Source organism: Callorhinus ursinus, unplaced genomic scaffold (genome assembly GCF_003265705.2).
Source record: "Callorhinus ursinus isolate GAN/ISIS: 27379988/994484 unplaced genomic scaffold, GSC_fseal_2.0 scaffold20, whole genome shotgun sequence".
NCBI classification, from domain to species: Eukaryota; Metazoa; Chordata; class Mammalia; order Carnivora; family Otariidae; genus Callorhinus; species Callorhinus ursinus.
Genome location: NW_027397082.1, coordinates 19804942 through 19817596, shown reverse-complemented (window position 1 = coordinate 19817596; position 12655 = coordinate 19804942). Strand labels below are relative to the sequence as shown.

Genomic DNA, 12655 nt, shown 5'->3' with positions numbered 1-12655 from the left:
TTCCCTTCCAGGCTCATTCAGTGGCGTCTGAGGCTCCTTTAATGTCTCACCTTGAGCTGTCCCCTGGTGGGGTGGAAAAAGAGGGGGCTCCCCTTCCTCACTCCACCCCTATAGCTGGGCGGAAAGCTAGTGGCAGGAGGAGCCTCTGTTTCAGACACGTAAGGGTCAGGGTCTCTGACTGCTGCTGAGGTTGGCGGGGGAGGGGGGGCACTAAAGTTCCAGATTATCTGTATCCTTCTGAGGTCTGCCCTCATACGGCTTACAAGGGAACTACACTGACAGAAATGTGTTCCTTAAGGGTGTGGGGCTCAGCCAAGGGAAGAGCCTAAACCCTGATTGGGAGAATGCGTGAGAGAGCAAAGAGCAAGGACAGTGGGACTTGGCACTCCTTAAGAGGAGTGGATGTGTGGACCTAGCTCAGCTGACAACTTTATCTTAGGGCTTGTAGTATTGGACTGAGGACTATTAACTATGAGAGGTATCTGAACTGATCTGCTTTCTTTTCAATCTCAGGTGTCTGTGCCCCCAGCACATCTCTGCCGAGGCCCTGCTCCGGCCTCTGATCACTTGTCCAAGCTCCCCTAAAAGCATGTGCTGTGGCCCAGAATGGTACTGGCCCCACAGGGGCAGGGGTTACCTTCTCCTTGACGGCTGCAGTGGGGGCTGCCCTCTCACCGACTGCTGGTTCCCCATCTGGGCCACTCTATTGCCCCACTTGACCGAAGCCCACGTTCCCCGCTCAGTAAAACACCAGCCTAGTGGAAGTCACTAGTCCTGAGTGTCCCCATAAGGAGATCCTGATCCCAGACAACCCAAGGCTGGCCTCGGGCCCTTGATAAATAGGTACTTTCCAACACCCAGCTGTCTTACCCCTGGCTCTGAAGCATGCATCTCCTGCCCCAGGCCCAGATACTGTTAGGGAATTAACTCTCTCTGGGCTGGAGTTAAGGCCTCTCTGTGAGCTTCCCTAGATGGAAGAGTTTCATCTCTACATTTTAGCGGCTAATGAGACATATTCCAAGGTGCTTTTTATCTTTGGAAAGACAAAAGATCATTTTGTGTGAAATCAGCTGATAGTGAAGGAACCGGAGCTGCTGCCTCTCACCTACAAGCTTTTCAAACAATTGCAAAAGGACTCCTTGCTTGCAAAACTGAACATTAAGACAGAGGTAATGAACAGGAAGCTAGCAGCATAGTTCAAAGAAGCAGCAAGAGGAACAGGAGATGGTTTCGGATTCCTTGGGGGATAATTTTATATTCTGAGAGAGGCTTGTGATCAACAAGGTTTTGGATAGACTCAAAGAGGTTCATCAGGCGACAGGTCCCACACCCTTGTGACGTTAGGGCCAGAGCTGGACTGCTTTATTCACAGTCACCCACAGAGGAAACATTGCTTTGCCCTGCTCAGTCTTGAGTATTCCCCACGTGTGTGGATCAACCCATAATACCCCCGGAAGCACAGGTTACATAACTAGCTTGAGAAATTTTCTCAAAAGGTGCTGGGCATTCCTAGGTTATTTAGTCTTACTCAAGAAGTCCTAAATATGGTAATCAAGTGGGAGCTCCTGATGCTTTTGTCTGGCAGTTCTTTGTGTCCTCGAGTTTCTGTGGCACTTGGTTTTTCCTGAGTGGCCAGTTAATAAGGGCAACCAGTATCAGAGTCCTGTGGCTCAGGTTGCCTTTTAGCAATTCAGCAAAACCCAAGAGGGATGACCTTGAAACCCAAACTCCCGGTTTAACTTTTGGTTCAGCAACTTACTAACTGTATAGTTCCGGGCAAGTCCCTTTGAGACTTAGTTTATATATCTACAAAGTGTTCCAATTAAAGCCTGCCCTGCTGACCTGAAGGACTGTTTTAGGATGCAAACAGTAGATATAGAAACCATTATAAACTGTGTGCTGTAAAGCACCAAACAAATTTAGTTATCTTACCACAGCACCCACCCTTGCGTACCCAACTCGTCCACAGCAATTCATGTTTCAGGGAGATACCTTCAGTCAGGACTCTGTTGTCATTATCTCTGAGAGACAAGGGTCCCAGAACCCTCTGTATCCACCCCCATTCCATTCCAGCTGACAACAGCAGAGTGGAATGATGGCATTTCACCTGGAGACTATTATAACAGTAGCCTGGAAAGAAAATAGCTCTTAGAAGAGTTTCATGAGGACATGGCAAGACTTGCTGTCCATCAGAACCCAAAACACTTCTTTACCATGATGCCTCTTAGCCTACTTGGTGAATTGGTCCCATTGCTTCACTGGGATACATTTTTTGGTTGCATGCTATCCTATTGCACACACCAGAAAAAGATTACTACATTTCCGTCCCCAGGACACTCCTTTTTCATGCCATGCCCATCCTAGCCAGGCTCCTCAGTGCCACTCAGATCCACTAGGTCCTGACAAAGAGCCCAGAGACAGCAAAGGCCGTGGGATAGAAACTTGTAGCTCATTTTCCTGTAAGTTCTCCATGTAAATTTCCCCCAGGAGAAATCACCTTCCATATTCTAGAGAAAGGAACCTTGGGGTGACTCACGGTCCACATTCTACAGAGAGAAGCTTCAAATCACCTTCTGTGTCTTACATAGTGACCCGCAACCTTTTCCACCCCAATAAACATAAACAATAGAGCACACTCTATAAGTAACAATGGCTCACTATGGCAATGATTCTCAATGGAAGACACTGGAGATCATTCATCTATAAGAAAACCCTGCACGTAAGGGCTTACCCTTCACCAGTATACCACCGGTCATCTGCGAGGCAAAAATACCGAAATTTGAGTAGCTGAAGTTTTCAGCAACAAACACAGTGGACCAAGCAAACTGACATGAGAAGGCTAATCCCAAGGGAGTCCCCCCTCCCTGTTTTTGTACAATAAACATCAGAGCATTGTGCTAGGGGCCTCCACAAGCCACAGCTCCTTAGAACAGACAACCCAGATCCATTGGAAGATTCAGGTGTATGAAGTCGTGTTGCAGCTGTCCCAGCCCAGAAGGCCAAGAAAATAGCATTTTGTTGTATTTCATCAGGGACCTCACAGAGAGGCTGGAGGAGATCCACTTCCCTCATCAAAATGACCCACTTCACAGGAAGGTTACTTCCTTCCTGTGACCCCCTGGATTTAACAAGTCCTGCTGGAATACATTTTGCATCTTCCGTCTCTCCAAAGAGAACTTTTTTTTAAAAGATTTTATTTATTTATTTGACAGAGAGAGAGAGAGAGAGAGAGGGAACACAAGCAGGGGGAGTGGGAAAGGGAGAAGCAGGCTTCCCGCTGAGCGGGGAGCCTGATGCGGGGCTCGATCCCAGGACCCCGGGATCATGGCCTGAGCCGAAGGCAGACGCTTAACGACTGAGCCACCCAGGCGCCCCAAAGAGAACCTCTTTAAGTGAACCCTTCAGCTTTCCTCCCATTTCTAGAGACCCCTCCTGGACAACTATCCCCGTTTGCCCATGCCTTCTACAGAGGATTGGACAGGTAGAGGGGACCAACCAAACCCAGGCGGTGGGAGACAGCTGATGCTATCCACAAAAATAAGGAAGTTAGTCTTCAGTTGCCTGGAAACTTGGGTCTGAGGCCATGGTCATGCCCCCTGCTGAGTGTAGTCCAGACATGGAGTACTCACATGGTCATGAAGTAATCAGTCAGCGTTATCACTTCCAGGCAGAGCCCCAGCTGGGGCAGGCATGGTTTTGTATAGGATGGTGAGTGTCAGCCCAGCCTCCTGCTAGAGAAGGTGGAGTGGGGGAGGAGAGAGCTCCGTGTGAATTGGAGACAGCAGGCTAGAAAGAAAGGAGGGAGGTGGAGGGGGAAGAAAGGCACGGGAGAGAAGGGGAATTATGGGAAAGACGACTTGAGAGAACAAAGTTCTTTCCTTCAGAGCAACTCACCAAATTTCACAGGAGACTTGGCTGACTGAATGTCCCAAGCCTGGGAAGACGGGAGACTGGAGCACCTGGGCAAATCCCCCAGGCGCTCACCCTTCCAGCATCATTTCAGGGTCTCAGGGCAATCACCCAACACACCCCCTTGTCCCAGCTGCTGAGGGCCCCATCACAGGGAACACATATTTTTCCATCTTGAGTCCTCATTCCAGTCATAATTCAGTCCACAGGTATTTGCTGAACGCCGACTATACAGGAGGGACTCTGGGATAAGCAGCAAATAAGATCATCAGGGCCCCTGCCTCATAGAACTTAGATTCTGGCAAAGAAGATAGGCATCAAGCAAATACACAGATAACTTAGGATTTGTAATCATAAAAAGTGCTGCAAGGGAGGAGTACAGGGAGCTACGAGACAATGCAGCAGGAGACCTAAGGTTCTAAGGCAAATGAGGAATAGAATCATGATTTCTACCTCTCTTCCCCCTTCTTGGCCCTGCAGCAAACAGGGTTTTCTGAGATTCAGAAATGTTTTACTGCTACTATCCACAAGGAAACAGACTGAGTTAAATGACCAAACAAGGAAAAGGTTATGACAATGCAAGAAATGTTACAACTTACGGTAACCTTTATCCCTCATGGTTACGGGCACATGAGTGGAGCTCAGCTTGAAGGCTTGCTTTAGATTCCTTCTGAGCACATGGAATCCAACCACTTTTCATTCCTGAAATCGATTATCTCCTTGATACCTGGGAAAGAGGCAGAAATTAATAAGAGAGCTAAAGTAGTAAAACTACAAAGCGATGAAAAATTTCCCAAGGTGAAGGCTTTACAGGTGTATACTTATCTCCAGGCTCACCAAGTTGCATACATTAAAGATGTATAACTTTTTGTATGTCAATCATACCTCAATAAAGGTCAGTACTGCAATTTTTTTTTAAATTTCCTGAATGGGAGTTTGGAATCAAGAGCTTAAGTTTCTTTTATTCTGTTCACCCTATACTCCCAAATCTAGAAATCTATCCTAATGTTTCAATCAGCATAATTGATAATAATTTTTTAAAGCTGAAAAAGAGGAAGCTCAAATATCCAACAATAGAAAAAATATTAGATAAATAAGGATACAGGTTTGAAAAATACCTGTGAGTTAAGGATGTCGTTCTTTTTAAAGGGCAGGCAGGCCTCATAAGAAGGAGAGAGTAATGTGTTTATGGTTTGTTAGTTCTTCTTTCTTTGGGGGCTAGAACTTGCTCTTCCTGCCCCATCTCCTTGAGAAGAGAGAACTTATATGGACTTGGATTCCCCCCAAGAAACATAGGACCCATCCAGCCTTCTTTTCCCCTCACCTTGAGGTGGATTTTGGATGACACAAAAAGAAGCAGTTTTAGTATTAGAAAAGGCTTACTGGAAATTCTCACCCTGAACTCACCCAGAACTGCATGTGATGCGGTACTGCCATTCATTAAAACCGACTGGAAATTTGGAAAAAAAAAAAAAAAAGATACATACACATGATGGGTTGTTGTGCAGAAATCAACAATTTGAGTAGTATTTAATGTCATGAGAAAATGCTCATCATAATTCTGGCATATAGAGAGTCCATATTTTATATGTAAATTATATTTGGATGCATTAAAAAAGGACTAATTTTAAAGAATTTAACAACATAATAGTGATAGCTCTGGGTAAATGCTTTTTATTTTGCTAATTTTTGTTTTATTTTGTTTATTTTATTTTCATTAATTTTTTTCTACGGTGATTATGAGTACTTTCATATTCAGAAAAAAGGTATTTTTATGAAAGCCAGTAGCCAGTAGTTATTATGTTCACAAAGACTTGAGGTGCATTTTCATCTTAGACTCACAGAATCTCTTGGGTGGCTGTCTTCACCACACTAGCTCTCCACATCAGCCAGGAAATATGACAGTTCATTTTTTGACATGAGAGTCATCCATGCAATCACTTCGCTTTTCACCCGTTTGCTCCACGACTTTGTATTAATTGCTACTTCCTTGGAGACTACAATTAGGGAAGAATATGGGTGAAGCATGCGATGAGTATGAGAATAGCTGCCATGAGAAATACAGCATCTAACAGCAGCTCTGAGGAAGAAAGGTAACTGGGGTGGCAAATGGAAAGAAAGGTCAAGAAAGGAAATTTGCAACGAATAGCATTGAAATGGATTTTGAGGGGCGCCTGGGTGCCTCAGTCAGTTAAGCGTTTACCCTCAGCTCAGGTCATGATCCCAGAGTCCTGGGATCGAGCCCAGTGTTGGGCTTTCTGCTCTGCAGGGAGCCTGCTTCTCCCTCTCCCTCTGCCTGCCGCTCCCCCTGCTTGTGCTCTCTCTCTCTCTGTGTGTCAAATAAATAAAATCCTTAAAAAAAAATGAAGTGGACTTTGGATGACATCCTTTGGAAAAGGAGGACAAATATTTTAAGAGACTAAAAGAAAGCATAGTTACCGTTTATTAACCACCCACATGGCAGACGCCTTATAGTGAATTCTATTAGTTAATTCTCACACAATCCAATGGAGTAGACTTTTGTCGTTCCATTTTACAGGTGAGGATCTGAGAGATAAACTGTGCTGGAATCCATCTTTGAGTCAGATCTGTCTGTCTACACTGAATGACTTCCTGGGTGTCATCCACATGGGGATAGCAGTGTGTGCAAAATCCGGCAGGTGGAAACATTGCTTGCTCTTGTGGAAGAAGAGTCCCACTGTGCTCACTGGAGAATAAGAAAGAAGCCTGGAAAGAGGATTGGGAATGAATATGGAAGGCCTCAAATGCCAGACATTTAACTCATTCAGGCAACAGAAATTCAACTGGACTCAGGCAAATGAAAGACAAAGAAAGCTTCCAGACAGAGGAATGAAATGAAAGCTCTATTTTATGAAACCTAATCGGACAGTAAGTGTTTGCTCTGGGGGGAGATTGGAAGCCAGGACATCAGTTGAAAGTTTGCGGGGCCAGTTTAGGGACAGGAATGAAAGCCTGAATGATGATGGCTACAGATGAATAGAAAAGAATGGGAAGATATGTGAGGCCTCTCAGAGGCAGAACCTGCAGGAGTTAGCACCTGACTGGAGATAGGGTACAAGGGAGAGCAAAATCAAAGCGGCTTCAAGGTCTCAAATCCCTACACCTGGAAGATCAGTGATGCTATTAATGGGGTGGGCAGGAGGAGAGGGATCAAAAGCAGCTTTCAGGGGCGCCTGGGTGGCTCCGTCGTTAGGCGTCTGCCTTCGGCTCAGGTCATGATCCCAGGGTCCTGGGATCGAGCCCCACATCGGGCTCCCTGCTCAGCGGGGAGTCTGCTTCTCCCTCTCCCACTCCCCCTGCTTGTGTTCCCTCTCTCGCTGTGTCTCTCTCTGTCAAATAAATAAATAAAATCTTAAAAAAAATAAGGTTTCAGCATGAGATTCAACTTTAGATATGTGTGAGTCTAAAGTGTTAATGGAGGGCACCTGGGTGGCTCAGTCAGTTGAGCGTCTGCCTTCGGCTTGGGTCATGATCCCAGCGTCCTGGAATGGAGTCCCGCATCGGACTCCCTGCTAAGCAGGGAGTCTGCTCTTCCCTCACCCTCTCCCTCTGCCTCTCTCTCTGTCTCTAATGAATAAATTAATAAAATCTTTTTAAAAATATTTAAGAAATAAAGTGTTAATGGGACACTCAGATGTTGAAATTTGAGGGCTCACTGGACAATTTGGGTTAGAGTTTGAGACAGTAATAAACACTGGTGAGAGTGATGGTGCAGCTAGACGTGTTTATTGGAGCCACAGGAACAGTTGAAATTGCCAAAGGATTGCATGAAGGGAGAAAGGAACTGAAGTTGAGGGGGAAGGAAGAGGAGCCAGAAAGGGAGAGAAAGAGCCGTAAGAGAGGCAGGAGGAGAACCAAGAGTTTTCAAGACACAAAAGTCAGAGGAGGAGTATTTTAAGAAGGGAGTGATTATTGACTGTACCAAACAGTGCTAAAAGATCAAGTGTTCTGATAAATTAAAAGCCTTCAGATGCTTAGACTAGAATCTCTCAGGTGACCTTGGAAATTGAGAAGGCTGTGGATGCCTGATTTGGAGAAGTGGGGGTGTTGAGGTTAAAGAGTGGATGGTGAGACAATAAAAGAAGTGGCTCCATTTAACTACACAAGTAATTTATTAAGTATTTACTGAATACGTGCTCTATGAACTTCTTGCGTATCTGCTTGGGGATGTCCTAAGAAACCAAGACCAACCATCCTCATCTTCATGTCCTAAAAGCTTCCCTTGATTCCAACTCCTATTATGGTGCTGGGTTTTATTTTTTTTTATAGATTTTTTTTTAAGATTTAATTTATTTATTTGACAGAGAGAGACACAGCAAGAGAGGTAACACAAGCAGGGGGAGTGGGAGAGGGAGAAGCAAGGTTCCCACTGAGCAGGGATCCCAATGCAGGGCTCAATCCCAGGACCCTGGGATCATGACCTGAGCCGAAGGCGGACGCCTGACTTCTGAGCCTCCCAGGTGCTCCCATGGTGCTGGTTTTTAAAAAAAAACAGCTTTATTGAGATATAATTCACATACCATACAATTCACCCATTTAAAGTATACAATAATTTTCCATGTGTTCCCAGATATGTGCAACTATGGTGCTAATTTTAAAGGAAAAACACTTGGGCATACGGTTCAGAAGTCAACACCTACAATTAATGTTGCAAACAAGGGAGAAGGGGAACACAACAAATTCTCCGCTGGCACCCTCTCCAGCGGAATCACAGAACAGAGTGGGAAGATGCCTAGGGGCTTTGCCTACTATGGCCACCAGGTGGCAGCAGAAGCGCCGCCCTCCGTCAGTCAGAGCCAAACCAGTTTGGAGAGATTGGCATTCAGAGGGTCCAGAGACCATTCCTCTTCCCAGCTCCTTCCTGTTGTTTATTCTTTTCTTCTAGGTAACTCTAAAGATTCACGACAGGTCCCGCTAACAGGTCCTAACCCACAGGGATTTATCATTCTGGAGACCTAGTAGACTTCTGTGTTGATCTGAGTCTTCTGAGACACAGACACCAAGGCTGGGAGGCCGTTGTAAGGTTCTGAGGAAGGAAACAGCTGTGAGAGAAAACTGGGCAGGCGCCCAGGAAGGCTAGGAGAGCTGTCAGACCGTGAGGTGAGTCTGCCCCTGAGTGAAGGAGAGAGTGTGGGAAGGTTGGGTGGATTTCTGCGGCAGAGTTAGTCCAAAAATTTTTTGCCAAGGCCTTCAGCGAGCCAAAATAAACCATCAGGGGAGTTCAGTGTCTCGCAGGATGGGGCCCACCTTAGTATCCTTGCTCAGCTCAATTAGTGGCCGGGCAGCTCCTAGGAAGGGGAAGTTCCCAGGCTGCTCACCTGGAAGTCTGGTCCAGGTAAATGATCTTGGTCAATTATTCATAGTTGGAGGTCCATGAAACCCATTCTCATGGCCTCCACACCTTCTTTTGGAGAAGGGACAGCCCTAGCCCTCAGGCAGCCCTCACTCTACCAAGTGTCATCTGTGTTCCCCGCCTCTGAGAGGGACAATTCAATCCCCACCTCTCACCTACCCCCACCAGAGACTAGGCTACTCCCATACCTTGCATCTGACTCTGTTCCTGCTCTCCCGGATTAATCCAGATACAACCATCCTCCCAAGCAAGCCGTACCTTTTCATGCCTCTGTCTTTGGTTCCTTCTTGCTGATAAACCTGGAAACTTGAAGGCGGTGACAGGACTAGCAGTGTGTTGAATTTAGTCCTGATGCATGGGCCCAGGAGTCAGCTTGTCCTGTCAGGAAGCTGATAGGCCAGGGGCGCCTGGGTGGCTCAGTCGTTAAGCGTCTGCCTTCGGCTCAGGTCATGATCCCAGGGTCCTGGGATCGAGCCCCGCATCTGGCTCCCTGCTCTGCGGGGGGCCTGCTTCTCCCTCTCCCACTCCCTGCTTGTGTCCCCTCTCTCGCTGTGTCTCTCTCTGTCAAATAAATAAATAAAATCTTTAAAAAAAAAAAAAAAAAAAAAGGAAGCTGATAGGCCAGCACCAGGCCCCATCCCTTCCCTGGGGTCCCCACTGCCTCAGGTGACACTGCCCAGGCACCTGAGTTGTTGGCAGTGTGGTTCTGGCCTTGGTCAAGGCCAAGTACATACATAATAGGGCAGCCGTAGCTTTGCCAAGCAGTCCAGAGGTAGCTGGACCAACCGTAGGTGGACCAGCTGTAGCTTTGCCAGGTAGCTCTTGGGGGTTCAGGATGAAGAAGCTGGCACTTGTCTAGGGAAAGCAGAGGTTTGGTAAGGAGGGTGTTAGGGGAGAAGACTACTGGGTATCCAGCATGACAGGGACCGACTGGGTCAATGGCCCCTGTGGGCCTCCCTGAGTGCCCTTGGGGCTGAGGGGCCTCCTGCATATGGGGCTCTGGGTTTGGCTCCTCTCTCCCCTTGGCTGGTTCTCAGCTAAAAGACAGGCTTGGGAGGGTTGGGATGAATACTGCTGGCTCTCTGGGCTGCTTCTTGAAAGGAGGGCATGGGGAAACCAACAATTCTGCCAGAGTATGTCTGGGCCAGATGATTTTGCAAATCCTGAGTCTTCAAGGTAAATAAAAGGCAAAAATTCCAGGCTTTAAAAGGGAATCCAGCCAGGGGTGTGTGGGTGGCTCAGTTAGTTAAGCATCTGCCTTTGGCTCAGGTCATGATCCCAGGATCCTGGGAGTCCCACATGTAGGCTCCCTGCTCAGTGGGGACTCTCCCTCTACCCTAAGTCCTCCCTCTACCCCTCCTCCTCTGCTCATGCTCTGTCTCTCACTCTATCTCAAATAAATAAATAAAATATTTTAAAAAGGGAGGGAATCCAGCCAAATCCTGTTGTGGGAGCAGCAGAGAAATAGCCTGGAAATCCACCATATTATATTATTTTACACCTTAAATGTCAAAGGCAAGGCTGAAGGCAAGCATGGGATTTTCCCTTTTCCCTCTTGGGCAGGGAGAAGTGGAGAAAAAAGGTAATATGGCAAGTGGCGTAGAAGGAAGATGCCTCTGGGTAACCAGGGGGCCTTCAGACTGTAATTTGCCCGGGGGCCAGACCTTAGGTTCCAGGGTTTATGGAGCCTGGATGGGACCATGGGGGCAGGGGTGGGTGGTGGCAGGGCAGAAGAGAGATGGGACCCATCAAGTCTCCCACCCACTCTCTGCTTAGCATGTTTGTTCTGTGCTTGGAAGGAACTCCTTGCTGGAGAGTATGTGAAGTACCTACTACACACCCAGCAGCTATACTATTCCTACCATATCACACCCTTCTGCCCAAGCCCTGAGCTGGCACAACTTTCCTGAGCCTTGCAAAATAAGGTTAAATATAGGGGTAAATATTAATAGACAGTCAAAGCACTTAGCACAGTGCACATAAGTAGACACTAAAAGAATGCTAAGTGGGTCTGTTTCAAGCCCATCCTCTCCCCCTAACCAGGTCTAAAGCACCTTTGTTAGGAAGGGTGAACCTGTACTCCACGTCTTATGTTCACACTGTGCCATGAGGAGACATTATCTTGCCCAAATGTCTCTGTGCTTTGTCTTGTTTCTCTTAGAAATCTGTGAGCTCCCTAGGGGTGGGACAGAACTCTGGCTCCATTCTCCTCACAGCAGAGCACAGCTCTGACTTTCTGCTGGGCACATGGAAGCTCGGTCAACACTCAATCCCCAGGTGGACACACTGGTTCAGAGGAACAGCATGGGCAAGCAGCAGGCTCTTGGCTGGAAAAGGCTAGCAGAGAGGACACAGAGGGAAGCCTGGCTCGGGACACAGCCAGCAGCCCTCTGGACCCTGTGCCCCGCTCAGTGGCTGTGTCAGTGCAAAGCAGAGGTGACATCAGCTATGGAAGTGGTTATTATCAGGCAAAGGGAAGGCCATGGGAGATAAAACTATCCGTGCTCCCTGGCATGGGATTGAAGGGGGAAACGTTGTGGGGTTGGGGCTCAGTTCTGGCAGGAGCCTGCAGGGAGCTACAGAAAGGGAGCAAAAGGGGAGGAGAGAAACAAGAGTGAGGGGGGAAGGGTTGGCAATTGCTTGGGTCCTGGCCCTTTCACTTGTGGGAGGGAGGCACTGGTTTGGAATTCTGGAATACTGATGGTGATGCCCTCAGAGCACTCTTAGCAGCTAAGGGAAGCAACTGGGCATATACTTCTCTCTGACCACAGAAGAAAGGCTGAGGCCCCCCTCTCCTCTCCCCACTTTGGCTCAGAGCAGAATAAGGACAAGGAAGACTTTCCTTCACCTCATATATTATGGGAGCTGCTGGGCCTGTTTCTGTCCTGTATCCCGTGTGGTCCATCTATATGGAATCCTCAAATGTGAGGTTGCCTTCCCAGGATGGGGAAAGATGCCCTGCAGCAGGTCAGACCGCCACAGAAATCTCCAGCCTGGCCAGGTCTGTGATCTTCTTGTCCCCAGGGTCTTACCTACCCAGTCTGTCGCTCCCTAGGTCACATATTATGACCCAAGATATTAAGCGTTCCAAATCACACTATCTCATCTGGAGACATACCCCAAAGTCCTGGGGATAGATAGTATGGCCTGGTAGAGGCCCTTCCCCTGGTATGTACACCTACACATGTGAACACAAGTCCAGAAGATATGCTCAAAGAACCTAGTCAGTGGGGTAGGGGTTTAGAGTCTCTATCCTTCTTCTAGGCACATTGACTAATCAACTGCCCATTTTCACTTTCACCCTAGATGGCCCCATGGGATTTACCACCACCATCTCCTCCAGAAAGTCTTCCCTGCTTCTCCCAACCTGGT

General features: G+C 47.5%; 1 protein-coding gene across 1 annotated transcript in view; it reads right to left on the bottom strand.

Annotated features, from left to right (window-relative positions):
- PKD2L1 (polycystin 2 like 1, transient receptor potential cation channel) overlaps nt 1-12655 on the bottom strand; it is a 106767-nt gene that overhangs the window by 29740 nt on the left and 64372 nt on the right. The window contains exons 3-4 of the mRNA XM_025880852.2: nt 3895-4636; nt 3630-3731 (exon numbers count right to left, since the gene is read on the bottom strand). The gene's annotated coding sequence lies outside the window, so the exon portion shown is untranslated. The remainder of the gene's footprint in view (nt 1-3629; nt 3732-3894; nt 4637-12655) is intronic.